This window comes from Diabrotica undecimpunctata, chromosome 5 (genome assembly GCF_040954645.1).
Source record: "Diabrotica undecimpunctata isolate CICGRU chromosome 5, icDiaUnde3, whole genome shotgun sequence".
NCBI classification, from domain to species: domain Eukaryota; kingdom Metazoa; phylum Arthropoda; class Insecta; order Coleoptera; family Chrysomelidae; genus Diabrotica; species Diabrotica undecimpunctata.
In genome coordinates this window covers 18,593,074-18,615,028 of record NC_092807.1, presented here as the reverse complement: position 1 = coordinate 18,615,028, position 21,955 = coordinate 18,593,074, and positions in this window count along the sequence as shown.

Sequence of the window (21,955 nt, the reverse complement as noted above, 5' to 3'; positions counted from 1 at the left end):
TATTATTTGTATTTGTAAAGGTAAATTGTATGGTTAAATAAATTTTATCAGTAAAAGTCAAATAAGGATTGTAGTTTTTATTGAATACCCCATACTAATTCTTACAGTACAATAACTTTATTAGATTAATACAACACCATGTCCGTTAAAAGGTTTAAAAAACACAGGAACAAATTTGTTTTTAATTATAACAAACGTATTATGTAAATAACAATAAACAGAATGTTCTATTAAAATATTGTTTCGATATCTCAATAAATAGCTGCAGCAATAATACTTTTTGGTGAAAAAAAGTTAAAAACTGCTCTCCTGTAAAGTTTTAAAAATGAACATAGTGTTGATTCCTTCCGAGCTACAGATATTTGCATTTATTTTTTTTCTAACTTGCATAATAACTGCCTTTTTTAGTTTTCCCTCTCTTTGTAGCAAACACCACTTATTTGGCTTCATTATCACTGTATAAATACTTAAAGAACTGGTTACACTTCGTAAATACGTATACACAACAAGTTGTCGATACGACTGCTGACGTCACACACCGTAGCCTCGCTGCGAGGAGCCGTTTTTCTAGCCTCCATCAAAATTAAAATTAAGAATTGATTTATCTTAAAAAATATATATTTTTAAACAATTTCATGTTTACTATATTTTTATATATTTTATAATCTATTGAATTTAATTGAATTTAACTATATTTAAAAATTAGTGAACATCCCTATTATTATTAGGTCGACAATCAAGCAGTATGAACTAAATCAATATTCAAAACATCACAATACAAGCAACCAATATAAGCATAGACGACTAGCATGGTTCACTGACAATTTCTGCAATATATAGCCCACCAAGGCACTCAATAACTAGCAAACAATATGAGCAGTTGTTTGCTACACTTGGCAACAGATTCATTTTGGCTGGTGATTATAACGTCAAACAGACACAATGGCGCTCTAGATTAATATCACCAAAAGGTAGACAACTATTAAAAGCAACAGAAAACAGAAGTCTTGACTTATATCAACAGGTGAACTAACCTATTGGCCAACCTACAGAAATAAAATCGTTGATTTTGTTGACTTTGTAATTTACAGAGAATTTACAGAGAGAACTTTAAGAGAATTCCCAATAATTGCGTATTGGCAAACTTTTGTTCGAAAATTGTCCTTTGATTGTCTCCAATTCTAATTACAATCAGCACTAACATAATAACAAAGAACCAGCTTTGACAACAAATACACTAATTGGAATGATTTTCGTGAATATCTTTATACCTTGTTGGATCTATGTATTCCTCTAAAAACCAATGATGAAATACAAAAGAAATAGTAACAACATTTTACAAGATCGATACAGAAAGTGGTATGGGAGACAACTCCAAGCCAATTCTAAACTAGCACACCTCAAGAACTGCCTTCGATAATTAAACAAAAAATTGCAAAAAATAACAAAAAAAATAGAAAAAAAAAATAAAGAAGATCTGGCAACAACATTTTACAAGATCGATACAGAAAGTGGTATGGGAGACAACTCCAAGCCAATTCTAAACTAGCACACCTCAAGAACTGCCTTCGATAATTAAACAAAAAATAGCAAAAAATAACAAAAAAAATAGAAAAAAAATAAAGAAGGTCTGGCAAAGAATTCATACTCCTGCAGACAAAACTAAATTAAATCATACTACCCTAGAACTCAAGACATTACAAAATATTAATAAAAACAATGAAATTCAAAACTATCTTAGAAATTTTACAGCTTCAGGAGCAACTGACTATGATTTATTAAATACTGTAAAAAAAATAAAAGTCCCCAATTTAGCAACCCCCCTTTACGTAGTCCAGATGGTCAATAGGCAAAAAGTAATGAGGACAAAGCCAATGTTTTTGCCAAGCACTTAAAAAAAGTCTTTTAACCATATCCCGCTAAAAGTAATATTAGCATTGAAGACAAAGTGAAAGCATTTCTGCAAACTTCATATCAACCGGAATTACCTATTCAAAATTTTACCGTTGACCGAGTCACAAGATCCATACTAGTGTTGCCCAAAATCGGTCTTGGTCTTGCAGTCTTGGTCTTGTTCTTGCGTTTTTGCAAGACCAAGACCAAGACCAAGACCGCCTAATTTAAGCAAGACCAAGACCAAGACTGACCATGCAAGATTTAAGCAAGAACAAGACTAAGCTTGCGAGACTCTTGCGTCTTGCAGTTAGGACTGAGTGTGGTTTTAGCGAGTATAGTAGTTCGGGTATATGCTTAAAGACTCTATGAGACGCAAAAAAATATGTAATAAAAATTTGAAAAACTGGACTTATGCGCATTACAAACAATAACATAAACATACATACCGAATCAAAATATTCATTAAAAAAACACATTTGACACGTGCTCAGAGGTCATAATGACAATGTAAAAATAAAAGATTTTGTACATTCTTTTCCAGCAGGCGACTTCTTCGCGAAATTAATTGTCCATATTTTGAGAATAGCCGCCCTCTAATCATAAAAATAATATTCTTGCATTGCGACGCCGACAGTAATATCACGTAATATCGTGTCGATATTTTTTTAAATATGTCACCCTAGCTAATAAAAAATATAATTGTTACGGACACCCACTTAATAATTCACTTTTTGTCCCATTATAATTTAGTCAGGAGGAATCTAAATAAACAAATCTTATCGGCCTAAGACTATAAATTGTTTCTGCTGAGTGTGCGATGAGATCATTCGGTTAAACAAAATTTGCTGAAAGAGCGTGGCTAATATTCAAAAGTACCGAGACAAATTAATAACAGATAAGATAAGTTAATAATGAAGTATTTAGAATAACGAAGTAACGATATATAATTCTCGGTTTGTTATTAGATACTTAGCGTATTGGATAGTAACGAACACAAAGTAACTAGTAGTATAGTAGTTACTTTTTCGACATCACTTAACTTTATTCCCAATTGAGCTTTCCATTGAGTCTAATGTAGTAATTGTTTTTCATCTAATCCTTGTTGTTCCCGGAGTGACAAGTTTACAATTTGACATGAGGGACAAAGATTCAAATACTTCTAGTCCTAGTAGTGAGCGTTAGAGTTATAGATCTAAAAGACCTAAAAGTAAATTTGATGAGTTTTTAGAAATAATTCATGCATCCCAAATTGCTTTGTGTAAATTGTGCCTACATAAAAAGATTGAAATGAGAATGATCAATAGAAACACGTCAGATTTAAGGAAGCATCTAATATCTTTTCACAAAAAGGAATTACAAATATTTCTTCCCGAAAAACCAAAATTCGGTGGAGATATCACAAGCTTTTTAATAACCTCTAGAAAAGGTGGACATATAAAAAAATATAGTTATTACCTTATTACCAATTACATATATTATACCTACTACTTTATTTTGGTAAATTAATGTATTTATTAAGTAGGATCTCCTTAATTTAAAATAACTTCTTTTGATTACCATTGCTTTTTTAACTATTCTTTATTTTTTCAAGTTAGTTTTTTATATAAAAGTAGAGATTGGTAAAAACATTTATTTTGCTTTAATAGGTGGATTATAGTTTGTTATCTTATCACCTAAAAAATCTGTGCCATTGATACATGTATGTGGATTTTTTGCCCATCATGTCCATCAATCCCTTTCTAGGCAGATAATGTTCTTTAAAATACAGGCATGCTTATGTCATTAATTTGTTTTTTTTTGTTTTAACCATGTTTTAGCACATGTAAGCTTAGTAAATGCAAACATTTATTAAGAAACACATTGACTTCCGTGGGGCCTGGTAGATCGCTTAGATCGTCGCTTCAAACCCCACCCGGTGTCAGTTGTTTAGACATTTATTAATTTGGTTAGTCTTTATTATGGCTATGTTAATTCAAGCTTAAAATGTACTTACTCTGTTACGTTGTTCTAAGATCTAAAGTAACGTTTAATAAATAGCAATAGGCAAATTAATGGGTAACTGCAAGACTTGCAAGACTCTTGCTGCAAGACCAAGACCAAGACCAAGACCAAGACTGGGAGTGCAATACCAAGACCAAGACCAAGACCAGGTGTATTGGCGCAAGACCAAGACCAAGACTGTCTAAGTCTCGTCTTGTTCTTGCATTTGGGCAACACTAATCCATACCTATGTTGAATATAAAAATGTCTGCAGGATACCACTTAAGCAGTGCTAAAATTCTGAAAGAACTTTCGTACAAGGGACTGAGATATTTGACACAAATATACAATGCTGTTTAAGAACGGGATACTTTCGGCTTTTGTGGAAGGTAGCTTAAATTATAATCCCTAAGCCAGGAAAACCTACTGAGCAAACAACATCCTACAGATCTATTAGCCTGCTCCCTGCTATGGCAAAATTACAAGAAAAATTACTTTTAGAGAAAATAGAAAATAGATTTGGAGTTAGAGCGAAACAAGCCCCCATTGAACAAGTCCACCGAGTTATATTTTTGTTTAAATAAATCATTTAAAGATGAAGAATACCATTTATAGATCAAAGTTTGGCACGATGGACTATTATACAAAATTAGAAAAAGCTTTCTGAACAACATTTTGCTTATCCTCAAATTCTATCTTCAAAATAGACATTTTATTCCTACCGACAAGATATCAAGACAAAACTACAACTCTATAGCCAATAAGGTCTAGCGTGCCTCAGGAAAGTGTACTTGATCTGATCCTCTATATCATATATACAGTTGATCTTCCCACTAGTAAAAATATAACCATTGCAACATATGTATAAGATGATACCGCTGTTATGGCATCTCACAAAGATCCTGTCATTACGTCTCAAATCTTCCAGACTAACTTGGATGTTATTTCCTCTTGGCTAGAAAACCTGACGAATTCAAGCAAATGGAAATAAATCTATCCATGTCACCTACACCCTAAGAAGGGGTGCCTGTCCAACTGTGGCATTAAATGTTTAGTTTTTTAGTGCAAAATATCTGTGAATCCATTTGGTCCGACGATAAACTTAAAGAACACATGTATATGCTAAAAGAAAGCAACTGGGCTTAAAACTTAGCAAATTGTACTGGATAATAATTCGTAAATCACAATTAACAGACACCAACAACTTGTTAATTTACAAAGTCGTTCAAAAACCGATATAGGGCAACGGAATTTAATTGTGGGGGACAGCATCCATCTCAAATATCAAATCCTACAAAGATTCCTGTCCAAAGTATTTATCGTAAACCCTTTATGGTACGTACCTAACACTGCTATTGCTCGTGATCTTAAAATGAAATCTACCAAAGAAGAAATATCCTAGTTCTCCCAGAAGTATTGCGAACTCATAGAAAATAACCCCTAAACTGCCACTTCACAGTTTTTCTAAAAGTTTTGTTACTGTCATTGACATTTGTCTATTGTAAAATTTTACAGATTGCAAACTAAATGGGATTTTTATAAAAAAAGTTAATCTTAACAAAAACTAATTTCAAATAAAACATTATTTTGAAAATTAAATGATTGATTGAAATTCTCAATGTAATAATTTAAGTGCTTATGATGTCACTCCATTATAAAAGTTTCATTTAACAATAAAAAAATATTTTTAGGTTGGATTAGTTATGATCAGAAAAAGACATAATTATCTCAGTGATACATGAACCAGTATGCCGTCAGAATATTGAAAAAAGTTTATCAAAAAACAAGAACTAAAATGGTGTCATTAATAAAAATCATAGACAGAGACCCACTTTGTAACTTTCACGTACATTACGTGAAAATAATATGTTACACACCAACATGATTTTCCATAATAAATGAATTTTTGAACTGTCAAAAAGAAATAATGATCGGTAATGAGTGTGTTAGAACTTTTATATGGGTAAAATTCTGAAATATTTAACTCCCACAAAGAAGTAAGGATTGTCTTTAAATTATTCATTGGAAAATAACCGTCAATCTATTTTTATGATCTATATTCTCAAAAAGACAATGTATCGTTAACAATAAGTATTTAACAGTCCCCATTCTACTGTTACTAAAACTTTCCAAAATAAATGCGTGTACCTATATTTATATTTTAAAATTGTTGCCTAATCAAAAAAGAATAGTACACAAAGCTTCTTCTTCTTAGCTTGTAGTGTTCTAGATCTAGAGAACGTTCGCAATGAGCCCTTCTACTTGAACTTTGTCCACTGTATTTCTAAAAAGTGCTGAAACACTACATCATTGTCGTTAATTCTTCAGCAACTATCTATATTAACCTGCATACTAAGGTGAATGAAGCACTTGTATTTGTAGTTATATTACGCAAGGTATGTCCATATGTAACCAAGTTGCATCTATCCAAACTAAAAATAGGTGCACCAAGGTACCGCCCATATAACATGCAGTCCGACAAGGCTATGTATTATCGCCACATCTTTTTAATTTATATATATAAAAGCTTGTCGCAGGCCGTTTCAAGCTAATAGCATAGTAATTCTCTTCCATCTCCTTCTGTCTCTAGCTTTTTTTCTCCAATTTTTTATCTTCTTTTTTTGTAGATCTCCCACAACTGCTTCCCTCCATTTTATTCTAATTTTGCCTTTTTTCCTCTTATCTACCGGTGTTCTCCATGCTATGTTCTTTACCTCTCTACTGTCCTCCATTCTAACAAGATGACCTAGCCACTGCAATCTTCTAGCTTTGACAAAATCGCTTATTCTTCCTTCGCCGAACATTTCATAAATTTCAGCATTTGTTCTTCGCTCCCATCCTATTTCTGTAAACTTTTCTCCAAAAATTCTTCTTAATATTCTTCGTTCCCATATTTCAATTTTCTGTTGTAGTTTATTTATTAACACCCATGTCTTGCACCCATACGTTAGAGTAAATCGCAGGATAGTTTTATACAGCCTTATTTTTGTATTTTTCGATACCTCTTTCGATCTTATTATTCTTTGCAAACTGCCTGCATACCTGTTTCCTTTTGGTATTCGTAGATCTATTTCCTTTTCTTCTTCGCATTTATTTGTCATAAAAAGTCCCAGATACATGTAATCCTCCACCTCTTTAATTTCCAGAATTTCTCTCTCTAATGCAATTTTCATATTTAGTTTTCTGCTTTTCGTTTGCTTATTCTTCAGCTCCATGTATTTTATTTTATTTATATTTATTAGTAATCCTATATTTCCCACGGCCTCTACATGATTCTTAGCTATTTTTTCTAATTATTTTCTACTCCTAGCCAAAAGTACAACATCATCAGCATAGGCTAGGCACTGGTGACGCTTATTTACTATTGTTTCCGAACTATTCATATCGCTGTCTCTTATTATCTTTTCAAGGGCCAAATTAAACAGCGCGGTGGATAGAGGATCCCCTTGTCTTACACTTTTCTGAGCTCTAAAGTATTGGCTCTTCTTTCCATTAATCTTAACTGTGCTTATAGTGTTCTGAAGCGTTATATGTACCAGTCTGATTATCTTAAATGGAATTTTGAACTGCTGTAGTGCCTTCATCAGTTTTGATCTACCTACATTGTCATAAGTACCTTTAAAATCTACAAAGAGAAGGTGGGTCGGTATGTGTATGTGGTATTCACATGCACCAGAAAGAACTTGTTTCGGCATAAATACATGGTCACTAGTTGATCGATTTTTTCTAAAACCAGCTTGATAGTCGCCCAATCTGTTTTCTGTGTACATTTCTATTTTTCTTTTTAGTATGGTTGCCAGTACTTTGTATGTGACGTCCAGGAGTGCTATTCCTATATAGTTACTACAACTTGACAGGTCTCCCTTCTTATGTATTGGATATATTATAGATTTGCACCACTCTTTAGGTATTATTTCCTCTTCCCAAATATGACGTATTAGTTTGTAGATTTTTTCTCTCAGGTAGTTTCCTCCATATTTTAAGTTTTCTGCTGCTATCCCGTTTTCTCCAGGGCTTTTATTTTGTTTTTCATCGCAGTTAAAACTTCCTTAACCTCATCCTTAGTTGGTCTTGTAATATCTATTACATTCATTGGTATTGATTCTTGTTCATTTTCGTTCATTTTCTCCTCGATTTCATCGTTCAGGTGTTCTTCTAAATATTGTTTCCATCTCTGCAATTGTTGTTGTTCATTTCCTACCAGATTACCTTCTTTGTCTTTTAGGTATGTCGTTTTTAAATTGTAACCTCTGCTTTTTTTTTAACATCTTTGTAATCATATTTTATATCCTTCCTTTGGTATTTTTCTTACACCAAAGAATTGCCCATACAACGTGGAGTAAGACAAGGCTATGTATTAATCTTTGCCAAATCTTTTTAATTTATATTTCTAGAAAATATTCAAGAAAGCTTTGGATGGCAGCTCAGGAGGAATAAAAATTGGTGAAGAAACAAATAATAATATCGAACTTGCTGATGATACAGCCATTCTTACAAAAAGAGTAGGATATCTTCAATTACTGTTAAATTTGATAAATAAAGCAAGCCAACAAAGAGGTCTCAAAATGAATACTATAAAATCTAGGCAGCTGGTTAATTACAAATACCGACTCTGATAATGTAATAATACGGATTGAAATATCACGTAAGACATTTATGTCATGAAAACCATTTCTGCGTAACAGTAATCAAAATAGAACGTTATAGTTTTGAGGTGTTATGTTTGGTCGATCCTATTTTATAGTTGCGAGACATGGACTCTAAAAAAAACAAAGTAAATTAAATTATAATCGTCAGGTTCTAAGAATATCGAGCGTCTAGCACACTTCCAACGACAGTGTTCTCAAAATGACCACAAAATATCAGCTGCTGAACATAAAGAGAAGAAAAATGAAGTATTTTGGTCCCATCATTAAAGCACACAAATACCATTTATTTCGCCTTATCATATAGGGAAAAAGTTAAGGCAAAAGATTAATGGGACGTAAAAACTATCTTGGCTACCCAATATTACAAAATGGTGCGATATGACAGCTGAAAAACTATGTTGCACATCATTTGATAGAGAAACATTCCAAGAACTGATAAACATGATAATAGCCAACATTAGCCATAGCCATTGCATTTGCATTGGTCAATTTTTATTAACATGAACACCTCGAATCACCTTATATGACAGCAAAGAAATATTCAAAGGATTGCGAAACGTATATTCCTCGAAGTGCCAAATTAAAAATGACAAATGACAGTGCAGTATATTATCTACAAACCTATATTTAGCTTAGTTATATAGTAAATACATAAATATACATTTCAGTAAAGATAAAATCTTTTTTTATAGATTTACATATTAAATTTAGAGGCTTATATATACTAATGGAGGAAAGCAATAGCTAAACCGCATAACTTTCTCCAAGTTGACAAAATAAAACTAATAATATAGGGTACTAAAAATGGAAACCTGTATGCTATTTCAGAAATGCTCCAGCTATTAATTTTCTGCACAAAACTTTAAATGTGCGGTCATATTTATATCGTTTTATCCTGTAGTGTTCATTGATTGGTCAAAAATGCTAAACTAATGAAAATCTACAATTTGCGTGATTATTTTACAACCTCTAACAAAGTAATTAAAACAGAGTTTCCATTTTTATACACTAGGGATTATAACCTAATTACATTTATGTGTGTTATGCACATGAGGAAAATATACATTTATTTGATCGTTAAAGTTAAGCCATGGTTGCCAATAACTTAAATCATTGAGAAACTATACATATATTCCATATTGCATTTTTGGGCTTTATAAACCAACCAAATTTACTTTGTCATTTCCACCGTAGTTCATTTTAGTTTTTCAGTTTCATTCTGTAATTGTATCTAGATTTAGCCTGACGGCTCTCACTCACTCAAAGGAAAACATTCACTCATCCCAGATACCTACGGTATCAAAAGGATTGAGCTCTGGTGGGACTCTTTCCGTATTATCGAGCCCTAGGTGACTTTGTATGCTGGAGTATCTCCCAAAAATTTTCTTACACATCTGGACTTAAAAGTAGTACAGCTTTCTGCATGGTCTTGTAGAGATCTTCATTCAGAACTAGCTTTTTGATGTTTTCTAGGAGGTTCTTCGGAATGACTGCAGTAGTAAAGAGAATAATAGGTATTGTCTGGGTATTTTTCATTCTCCACTGTCTTCTCATTGGAATTTCCAGATTCCTTTACTTTTCGATCTTTTCGTTCGGTTTATTTATTTAATCTTCGTGGATAATGTTGATAGAACGTGTTTGTAATTTCTCTGTCCCAGTCCATTTTTGCCCAGCACTCCTTTAATATTTTCATTAGATGACCCTACTTTGGCGGTTAAAGTCTCCTATAATTATGATTAGTTCACGATTAGAAATAGCGCTAACAGTTTCTTTTAGACGACCATAGAACCTGTTGATGTCTTCTTCTTGTGCAGCTGTTAAAGAAGCGTATATCTAGACAAGGTGTAAAGCATTGGTGGATATTCTCATTTTATTGGATACTATCCTGTTACCAACAATATTATATCCACTTACGCAGTCGTTCAGTTTAAAGGATATAATTATTGCGACTCCATTTGTACTTGTGTTATCTGGGCCTGAAAAATAGACGACGTTGCCAGCAGTTGTTTTAAAATGCCCTTTACTACTTCTCCAGTGAGTTTCTGAGAGCCCCAGTATCGAAAGATTGTGGTCTACTATTTATTTTTCAATTATGTGTATTTTTCCAGGGTTTTGGATCAGTCCCTGGACGTTTAATGTACCAATTCGCTGACATTTTCTTAAGTTAAGTGAAAATTTGGATTGTCGCACAATTTCTGCCAGGTGTCTGGTCCCTCACACCTTCGCAGCCGGTAGCATTGCCAATGTTCTTGAGTTAAAATATCAATTTCTTTCCTGCTTCCTTTCAATTTTTCTGCGCCCCTTGATTTTAGCTTTCAAAATAAGCAGAAGAATTCTGCATTGGTCTCCTTTAATAAAATGCTCTAAGTAAGAAAGCTTCTTAGTCTTAATAGCTTTTAATAATTCAAAAACGGCATTTGCTCTTTTTAATACAGCTTCGTTGGTCTATATCGCTGTCCAAAGCATTTGGAGCATTCTTTTATGCCACTACATCTCAAGTGCCTTTATTTTAATACTGACCAGATATAGCATTTGATAATTTTTTAACGTTATTTTAGGTTTATGTTGTGGTTACAGAAAAATGATTTTATTTTAGTAACGTTGTGCAAGCTGCTTTAATTCTACACTTCTCTTTACTTGGGTCTAGTTGTTCTGTAATCTAGCAAAGATATTTAAAGTGAGTAACTCTCTCAATGTTTTGTTAATCTATTTGTAGAGAAGTAGTGTTGTGTGGTTGGCTACTGAATATCATAAATTTTGTCTTAAAAGCATTTATTTTTAGACTCATTTCTCTTCTCGTCATATTTGTCAACCCAATAACTCTTGAAGGCCCTGAAGACTATCGCATAATAACAATATATTTAGCCTATTGAAGAATATTAACCAGTGTATCATTGATTTTACTCCAAAGTCTTTATCTTACAAAGCCTGTTTAAAAATTATATCCGAGTAGATATTAAATAACAGAGGAAATAGAACTAATCCCTGTCTGACATATCTTTGAATGTAACATTCGTCGGTTAATCTCCCACCCACTTGTATGACTGCTTTAAGCTACTAATATAAGTGTTTTGTAATACGTAGGTTTCGACCACTAACTCCTGTGGTTCTTAATATGTTTAAAAGCATTTATGCTCTACCCTATCGAAAGCCTTTTCGTAATCGATGAAAGCCACATAAATATCTTTACGTTGGTGGCGGCACTTTTGGAGAAGTACATTTAAGCAAACAGTGCCTCATGGGTACTCAGCGCCTTCCTACATCCAAACTGGATTTCATCTAGGTCTCTTTCACAATGACTTCTTATTCTTTCATGAATAATGCGCAGAAAATGTTTTATTGTGTGGCTCATTAGATTATTTAATCTATATTCGTCAGATCTTTTGGTCCACTGCTTCTTTGGAATTGCTATAAAAACAAGCAATTTAGCAATTCCTTAGGTATGTCACCAGTAGTATACAAGTCATTAAAAACTATAACTATACTATATACTATAACGGCAATATAGATAAAGAGCATTTTATTTCAATTCGAGGTATAAGTCTTCCTGATGAGAGGTGAAACCTCAAACTACACGTAAAAGAGTATTGGTGCATGAACTGAAAGAAAATGAAATCGTCCACTTCCATTTTAACGTCCTTTCTCTACTTATAAAGTGCAAAAGATGGGGTAAATTGTAGATGTATTGTCGGAATAAAAGGGTATTTTTAACATCGTCCAATAGATGCCAATAAGTTGGTATTCGCTGTGCATTTTCTATTCTACAAAATGTTTTTGAAAAAAACATCCAAATTTTAATGTTAGTATTTATATCCAACCCAAACGAGCATCGCCCTTCCTTGTTGCATTAATGGGATGGGATTGCAATTACTTTTGACTACTATCTAGTTTGATTAAAAGCTTTCTCGTAGTTCTATCTATTTATCTATAGCCCAAAATCTATTCATGTGTTGAATATAGGCCTCTCCCATTTGTTTTCATTTGTCTCTGTCTTCTGTTTGTCTTTTCCACATTGGACCTGCGCTTTCCGTCTCCAGCGGCCAATTTCTTTATTTCATCTTCCATCCTTATATCTTTCGTTATGCCCAGCCCATTTCCATTTTATTCCATCTTCCATCCTGATTTCTTTCGTTATGCCCAGCGAATGTTCATTTTAATTTTAATGCATGTTCGACAGCGTCTGTTGTTTAGGTTTTGCATCTTATCGACTCGTTCTTTTTTTATCTCTCAACGATATTCCCAACATTTGTCTTTCCATAGCTCTTTGAGTTTTCTTTATTCTATCTAAGTTGCTCTTGGTACACGTCCACGTCTGGGCACCATATGTCAGAACAGGTAGGACGCATGCATTAAATACTTAGTTCTTAATTTTAAATGTATTTTTTGGTTTTTGATAGTATATGAGAGATTTCCAAATGCAGCCCATCCCATTCTTATTCTTCTGGTTACTTTTGTCTGCTCTGATAGCTTGTCCTAAGTAAATATATTCTTGGATATATTCTATGTTTGTTCCGCCTATGGTAATTACTAATCTGTCTTCTGTATTAGTGATTATTAATTATTATTCATTCTCGTAGTTATTTAATTTTAAATCTATATTTTAGGATTGATCCTTAAATTTTTATTCAGCCTAAACATTGTTTTATTAGTACCAAAAACCAAACGGAAACCTGAAGCTGTTCCTGCCATACATAGTGGGTGAATTACTTTCAGCATTACCTTTAGAATATCTAGAATATCTAGACTATCCAGGCCAATTAGTCAATATTGTGAGCACTAGCTTGCTTCACTTTTTTAAGGTATGGGTATGTAAGTAGACTAGAACTAGTCGCTTGGAAATATTCTTGAGCATTATATCTAGTTTATAAATATTAAGACTGTCTTAGTCATTTAAGCATCTCAATATATAAGTTATCTTTACTAGGGGTTTAAGAAGTTTATATTGCATTTACTACCTCTAGAACAGAATTCTCATCGGCTGGTCTTTCCGGTCAATATTTTCCTCATAGTCATGTTATCCTCTCCATGTATACAGCGGCATTTCTGAAATTTGTAACCATGTATTTAATACACCAAAGTTTCTTCTGAACTTAACATTTATAAAACTTTTCTGTTCTTAATAAAAACATTACAAATGTCTCTTTTGATCATATTCTAACCTTAATTTTCCAGTATCGGGTGGTGCGTAACTTTCCTAATTCAATCACTCATGCCTTGGAATGCCTCTTGTGTCTGTAATGGATTAAGAATTGAAAATAATATTGTTGGTGTTCCGAATAAAGTTATTTTAAAAGAGTATAACATTGCTGACAGCAGTCAGGTTGTATGACCATACTGGGTCACTTCTTTCGAAAGTTATAACTGTAGCATGCATGTCGAGCCTAGCCTTGGCTGTACCCCTTCGAAGCTTTAAACTTTTACGAGCAAATTCATAGACTTTTTTTAATTTTCCTTTCAAATTTTTGATGTACGTCAATGTTGAACATTATTCTTCGCACGGAGGCAATCTTTCAAAAATAAGATCTTGGGGAAGCTTAACTTCCCTTCCGGTGATCCGGTGAAAATAACCGCTTGCTTCATGATCGGAACCTTTATAGGTAAACAGAAATATAGAAGTTAAAGTATCCCAATCTTTTTGATAATCAGTGACAAACATTGAAAGGTATTGACAAACATTTCTATTCTATCTTTCGACCATTCCGTCTAATTGAAGATGGAGAGGCGTAGTGCGAGTTTTCTAAATACCCAAGTTTTTCATTAATTCTTGCCATAATTCTGATTCAAAAATTTCGTCCTTGATCAGAATGTAACTCTGAAGGAACTCCATGACTTGATACGATGTTTTATGAATGCTTCTATGAATGTTTTATAAATGCTTCTATGAATTTGAGATAAACCGTTCATGAGTTATACCTCTATTTTCTACGTCTCTCTTCCTGTTCTTGGCTACGCTCCTCCTTCATCTTTTCTTCTTCTTGTTTACGCTTCTCCTTTTCCTCTTTCTCTTCTTGTCTACGTTTCTCATTTTCCTCTCTCTCTTCTTGCTTACGTTTCCCTTTCTCTTCTTTCTACATTTCTCCTTCAGCTTGTCCTTTTCTTCAATGTTTAAATACCATGCGGGGGTCCGAAAGTATCCATTTCTTTTTCAAAATCTGTAGATCTTGTATTTATCATTAACAACTGCTAAATATTTCTTTGATCAAACCGTTGTAACCAATGTTATACTTGTTGAAAATAACTTTATTTGGAACACTCACAATATTACAATACTTGTTTACAATTACTCAATGACAAATATAAACTTTAAAATCTGAAATATTACTGTTATCCAAACTGTCAATAACATATGTGTCTGTAGAAATATAAAGGATATTGACTGAATTAGCAATCCATTCTTAATGCAGTTATTTAAAATATTTACTATAAATACGGACTTATCCAAAATCACGACAAATAGGACGAATTACTTAAAAGTAATATTAGAATGTGTAATATGCATTGTCTTATATGCAACTTCTCCTTCTATTAAAGACATGACAGCTTTCATTTAATGCTCACAAGGCGCTGTCTCTTTAACCAGTTCAAAGTACGAAAACCACTCAAACAATCTCTAGAGCCACCCTTGAAACTATACTGAGTGTTTAAAAACGTCTCCGCCCGTGATGCCAACCTCAAAACAATAAAACTCAGAGCTCCAATTGAACAAAGCAAGTGACAAGTGTGCTAGAAAAATTACAAGCGTACCAAATGTTACATGTTCGCTTTTTTGAAAAGCTGGCCCTTATTTAACTGAAGGACTTACAATGAGAGGGCAGACTTGGGGTATTATTGACGTTGCAAATAAAGAAATTACAGCTATTGTGGCGCTATTATTACGATATTTTGATTCAGATTGTTTGTTTGAGAATAATATAGCCGCGAGTTCTTTTTGTAATGCTCGTAAGGTATAAAAGACTTCGGTGGGTACAGATGGTCAATATACAGTTCTTAATTTTATGTTTAAATTTATGCAAAGAAATTGATATCAGGTTTTGTATTAAAACCGCTAACAACTGTAGATAAGCTAAATATTATGCTAATATGGGATTAAACCACTATGTATTGTAATGAAAAGTACATTTTATAATGGAATGTTTGAGTTTTCGATTTCAATTCCGGAAATCGTTTTCAAAAAACATTATTTTAAAAAATAGTGAGGAGTTTTATTACTTAAACTGTTTGGGTACATAAATATATATATATATATATATATATATATATATATATATATATATATATATATATATATGTATATATATATATATAGTGTGTCCGTAAAGTATGGAATAAATTCGATATTTCCTAAATGAAAAGCCTTTCTAAAAAAATCGAAAACACGTCGATTTTTAAATTTAATGTTCTACATTTTACAATAAAATGTCATTATACAAGGTGATACACATTACAGTCATGACATCATCGACTCTTTTTTTAAATGTAACACCCTGTATTTTAGGGCATTTTTAGATCGATAAAAATGAGCTGATTCCAAAAAAGTATTTTTATTGATTTATAAGATTAATAAATTATAATAAACAACTTGAAAGTAATATAGTAATTAATACATGACTTAATCTTAAATGTTCGAATTGTAGCCCTTGTTGTATTTGACAGTAACCCAAACGTTGTACAAATTCTTGTAGAACATTGTTTATGCTTTCTTGAGAAATATTGTTTATTTCTTTACGAATTCTTGTTTTTAAGTTTCCAATATTTATTGCAGGTTTCGTTTTATAAACACCATTCTTTAAATGACCCCACATAAAATAATCCAAAGGATTGAGGTCTGGCGACCTCGATGGCAAAATATGTCTACGTCTTCCAATCCTCCTGTTCGGAAAAATTTCGTTTAGGTACCTTCGAACATCTTAATGCGGAGGCGCACCATCCTGTTGAAACCATCAACTTTTATCAAAACAAAACAAAACAAAATATTAATTGTACTGGGGAATAAATTAACTAAAGTAGGTACGAGATACCCACTTAAAAATTGAAGGTATGCTGGCCCGAAAACTAAATTACGAAAACGAATTACCTTCGAAATAGTAGGGTCCAATGATTTTATTTCTTACAATGCCAGCTCATACGTTTACCTTTTGCAGGTATTGTCTATAATGTTCTTGCATCCAGTTGGAGTTTTCTTTTACCCAGTATCTACAATTCTGATGGTTGACCTCGCCATTTAATTTGAATGTAGCCTCATCAGAAAAATAATATTTTGAACCAATAGAGGGTTTCGGTGGCTGTTATCCATCATTATTTCACAAAATTGTATTCTTTTATCTGGATCATCCTCGTTTAATTCCTGTACAACTGTGCATTTTACTTACTTTACTTACTTTTACGTACTTTATGTCCCGTTGTTCTGCAAACATCGAGATCACTACTAACCTTACGAACAGAAGTGTGCGCATCTTCTTCAAAAGCATGTAGAACATCTAATGTTATAACATAATTTACAGAGGGACGACCTGATTTGCGTGCATTTTCAACCTTACCAGTTTCTCGAAATTTCTTTTCAATCTTACTTTTAAGTATTTTGGATATTTTTTGGGTATTTTTGGATATTTATCATTAAATAAATTACACACTTCCATCTGAGTTCGCGATTTGTCTCCATACCGAATCATTATGAGTATTTCAATTCTTAGCTTTACACTCAAATTCATTTCTACCTAAAATTAATTCTAAGCTATAATACAGAATATTCCAAAATTAATACAATTATGGTACTACTTAATTGTTGTTGAACGTTACTAAAAATAATTACAGTTTACCAAAAACTAGAAGTAGGCTACTTTTTTGCAATTGATAATAAATAATTTATTTTCTAAGCACATATCTTTCAAATAATATCCATTAGACCCGAGTATTATACATTTTTGAAATCAGCTCATTGTTATCGATCTAAAAATGTCCTAAAATACAGGGTGTTACATTTTAAAAAAGAGCTGATGACGTCATCACTGCAATGTGTATCACCTTGTATAATGAAATTTCATTGTAAAAAGTAAAACAATAAATTTAAAAATCGACGTGTTTCAGATTTTTTTTAAAAAGGCTTTTCATTTAGGAAATATCGAATTTATTCCATACCTTACGGACATACCGTATATATATATATATATATATATATATATATATATATATATATAAAACCTTTCTAACATATGAGGGTGTAAGACTTAATTTACTGCTTAACAAATCTCTTTTATTCTTTGCGGTTTGGTGTCAGCATCCTTGCGTCAGTCCATGTCACTCCTGTTCTCTCCAATATCTTCCCGATTACTTCATCTCATGTCTGTTTTGGTCTTTCCCTTTTTTTCAACATTTTTGCTTCTCCCGCTCTTCTTACTGATACTTACATTATCCTTCATCCGTTGTTTTGGTAACGCCTTTAATTCTTCTTAAATACTTTATCTGTATATCAGGACAACTTTCTTGAAAACTTTCGTTTTTGTAATTCGTGATATTTTTGTTCTGCATATAAATATTTTACTGACATAAATCTAAAATCTGTAACGGACATTATCAGATATTAGAATACACTGGCTACAACAAGATTTTTACTGATACATCAAGCACTAAAATCGGACATGCATCGGCTTTTATACTAAGAAATACTGAATATGCAATTCGGATCCCTCAATTCTGCAGCATTTTCACGGGAGAGGCAATCACCGTTTTAAAGGCATTAGATGTATGTAAGAGTCATGCAAGCAAACTTTGTTCTTATTATTGACTCTTTATCTGTTGTTCAGAGCTTAAGGCAAATATATCCAGCACATCCTATCCTGCAACAAATACAACTTGCACTTCTTTACCACCTACAAACCATAGCCTCCTCAAGAATTTCTCTCAAGAACTAGAAGATGGCCCCATTGGTCATAGAAGAAGAGCAAGACCCAGAACAAGTATATGAGAAATATGGGAATACGTGATTGGCGGAGAAAGGCGATGGATAAGGATGACTGGAAAGAAATTCTTGAGGAAGTTAGGACCGACGCATTGTTGTAATGAAAGAATGGCGATGATGACTAAAAGATGGAGTTGTAATACAATCAGAAGAGTCAACCAGTACTGAGTATCCAGATAGTGAAATTAATTCTGTGAATAATGCTGACGATCCTCCAGCTATCTCTGTGTCATTGCGAGATACCAAAAGGAAAGAACAGGAATTGAAAGAGAAGTATTCAAAAATATTATGGTGTAAGAAAAATTTCTTCCGAACAAAGACTTCTTAAATAGTCTTAACCTCTCACCTATATAACACTTTATAGCTTCTTTAAGTATTATGTGATAAGAATTTTTTGAAACAAATTACCACGGAATCTAATTGGTATTCGACACAAACTAATCCTAGTAAACCTGCGATGCTTACTATTAATGATATAAAATAATATGTTGGCATCTGTATATACATGTCGTTAAAAAAAATGCCAAACCTTAGAAGTTATGGGTCCAATGCTTTAGGACTTCCCCAGATAAAAGAAGAAGATTCGAAAAAATTCCCAATGTTTACATTTTATTGACAATAATTTGATGGTACCAAGAGATCATCCTAATCATGAAAGTTTACAGAAGCTTCGGCCCATTGTTTATGCACTCAACAGAAAGTTGAGCAACCAAAGCTCGACAATATATAAAGCAATATCTTCCAGCAAAAGCCCATAAATGGGGATACAAATTGTATGTTCTCTGTGATAAGGATGGTTTTTCATCTAGTTTCGAAATTCATACAGGTTTACAAAACGATCCGAAATTTCGTGATATCAATTAACCCGACTTGGGATCAAGTGCCAACGTTGTTGTCAGACTTTGTCGAATAATACCTTGTCATAAAAATTACAAAGTACATTTCAATAATTTTTATACTTCGATACCTTTGATAGTCTACCTATTGCAACGTGGTATTTACTCATTGGGAACGGTAAGCTATCTTTTGACCATCAACTCAAAAAAGAACTCAGAGGATCTTCTCATGAATTCGTATGTGATATTGATGGTGTTGAGGTATCTTCCGTACCATGAATAGTTATATTGGTCGTTATAAGACAAAGTAATGGTATCTCCGGTTATTTTATCACACCTTGAAAATGATTGTTGTCAACAGTTGGCTCCTCTATAGAAGATGTTGTGTACTTCAAAATATGAAATGTTTAACTCAGCCCGAATTTCGGGCTAGGATAGCTCAATGTTTATGCAAGGCTAACAGCATTATTTTTCATTGAAACGAGGAAGGCCTTCTGATCAAAGCATTGAAAAACAGTTGTAAAAAAAGAAGAAAATCGGCAAGTGTTAGTTTTGATCCTCCAAAAGACATTAGGACTGACTCCATTGGTTACTTGCCTACATATGACGAAGCCAGACAAATGTGTAAATTACCAACCTGTAAGTCAGTCTCCTTCATAAAATGTTCTAAATGTGGTGTACATATTTGCTTAAAAATAATAACTGCTTTGTCAACTTTCACGAGAACTGAGTGTGTTCCTTCGATTCGCAATGTAACATATCACAATGTCACAACGAAATTTTTGTATAAAATAAACTGTTTTTGCAAAAAAAAATTATTTTATTTTTTCCTTGTTTTGTAGACAAAATTACATTGTACAAAATTACATTGTTCAAATACTTTTGGAAACGAAATAAAAAATTGCGCAGTGTGGGGTTAAATTAGTAATTGATTTATTATGACAGAGGGAACGAAAGTGCAGATTTCTGGCTTAGAAATGAAGCTATGAGAGCAAGAGTGGGCTAACCCCAAATATTGAATAATGGATTTACATGAACCAAGAATATAAATTTATGCGTTTTTTTGAAATTTTGTAAAATTAAAAGATGATGCCAAAAGGTAGTCATTGTTTACAAATCATTAACTAATAACAAAAATCTAGCAAAACTCGCAAACAAAGTCTTGCAGTATATTTAACAAAAATATAAAAATTTCAGCTTTTTTGTGGATTAGACCGCTTTTGCATCAGTGTGTCCTTAGAAATTTTAATAGGAATGTGGATTAGACCTAGAGTACAATACAATTAAACAGTATCAATGTTGAAAATATGCTTTATTAAAAAACAAAGTAACAAAAATACTTAATCTTCATCGTTAATGAACTCTTCGTTTTTCTGTATAGTGGATCTTATTGTTCTGGTGCTTGTGTAAAATCCATGATGTATTGGAGGTATAAATGAAAGTAATTCCAAAAGATCTTTTTTTGCTTCGATTATTGGACGTCCTTAGTGATAAAGATAATCTAGCTGAAGTATTTATCTGGATATCCTCTTTTTGTCATGTAGTGAGTAAAAGAGAACATCTACATTATTGCTGTATTTGTAGTAAATTGTAATTGGATTTGTTTTCTTGTATTGCAACCACTGAATCTGTAACTATTGGACTTTTGATTTTTGTGTATCAAGTTTGCGATTTGTTATATTTCTTTCTTAACTTCTTCTCTTCTTCTTAGAGTGCCATATCCCTACGGAACGTCGGCGACTACCATGCTTATAATATTTTTATACTGATCTCGGTCTTGCGCTACGTGTAGCAATTGGTCCGCTGTCAAACCTGTCCACTGCCGCAAATTCCTCAACCAAGAGAGTTTCTTCCGTCCTATCCATTTCTTTCCTTCGATTTTACCGTTAAGAATTAGCCGAAGGAACTTATATCTTGGTCCTCTGATTATATGTCCAAGATATTCTAGTTTACGCCTCTAAATAATATTTAATAAAGTTCGTTGATGTCCCATTCTTCGAAGAACTTCTTCGTTTCTGGTTCTGCTAGTCCATGGAATTTTTAGTATCCTTCGATACAACCACATCTCAAACGCCTCGAATTTTATTCATGATATCGGCGTTTAAAGTCCAAGTTTCACATCAATACAAAAGTACAGACCACACGTAACATCTTGTAAACTTTTCACGAATTTCCAAATTTAATGAGTTATTGGATAATAGAGGCTTGAATTTTTGAAATGAGTTTCTTGCCTGTTCAATTCTACATCGAATTTCGAAGGATGGATCTAGATTTTGGGTAATCCAACATCCAAGGTATTCGAATCTCTGAACTCTCTGCAGCGGTTGTTGGTTATATATCAGTTGGGTTGCGCCGATATCCACTTTACTGGTCACCATGTATTTAGTTTTATCGATATTTATCGACAGTCCCCAATTTGTGCATTTCATGTCAACTCTATTGATTAGCTCTTGCAGATCGTCGATGTTTTCAGCTAGAATCACAGTATCGTCGGCGTACCGTATATTATTAATTATTTCTCCTCCTATGATAATTCCTTTTTGATCTTTTAAAGCTTCCCTAAATAGATTCTCAGAATACACGTTAAAGAGGGTGGGAGATAGTATACAGCCTTGTCTTACGCCTCGTTCAATACTGAT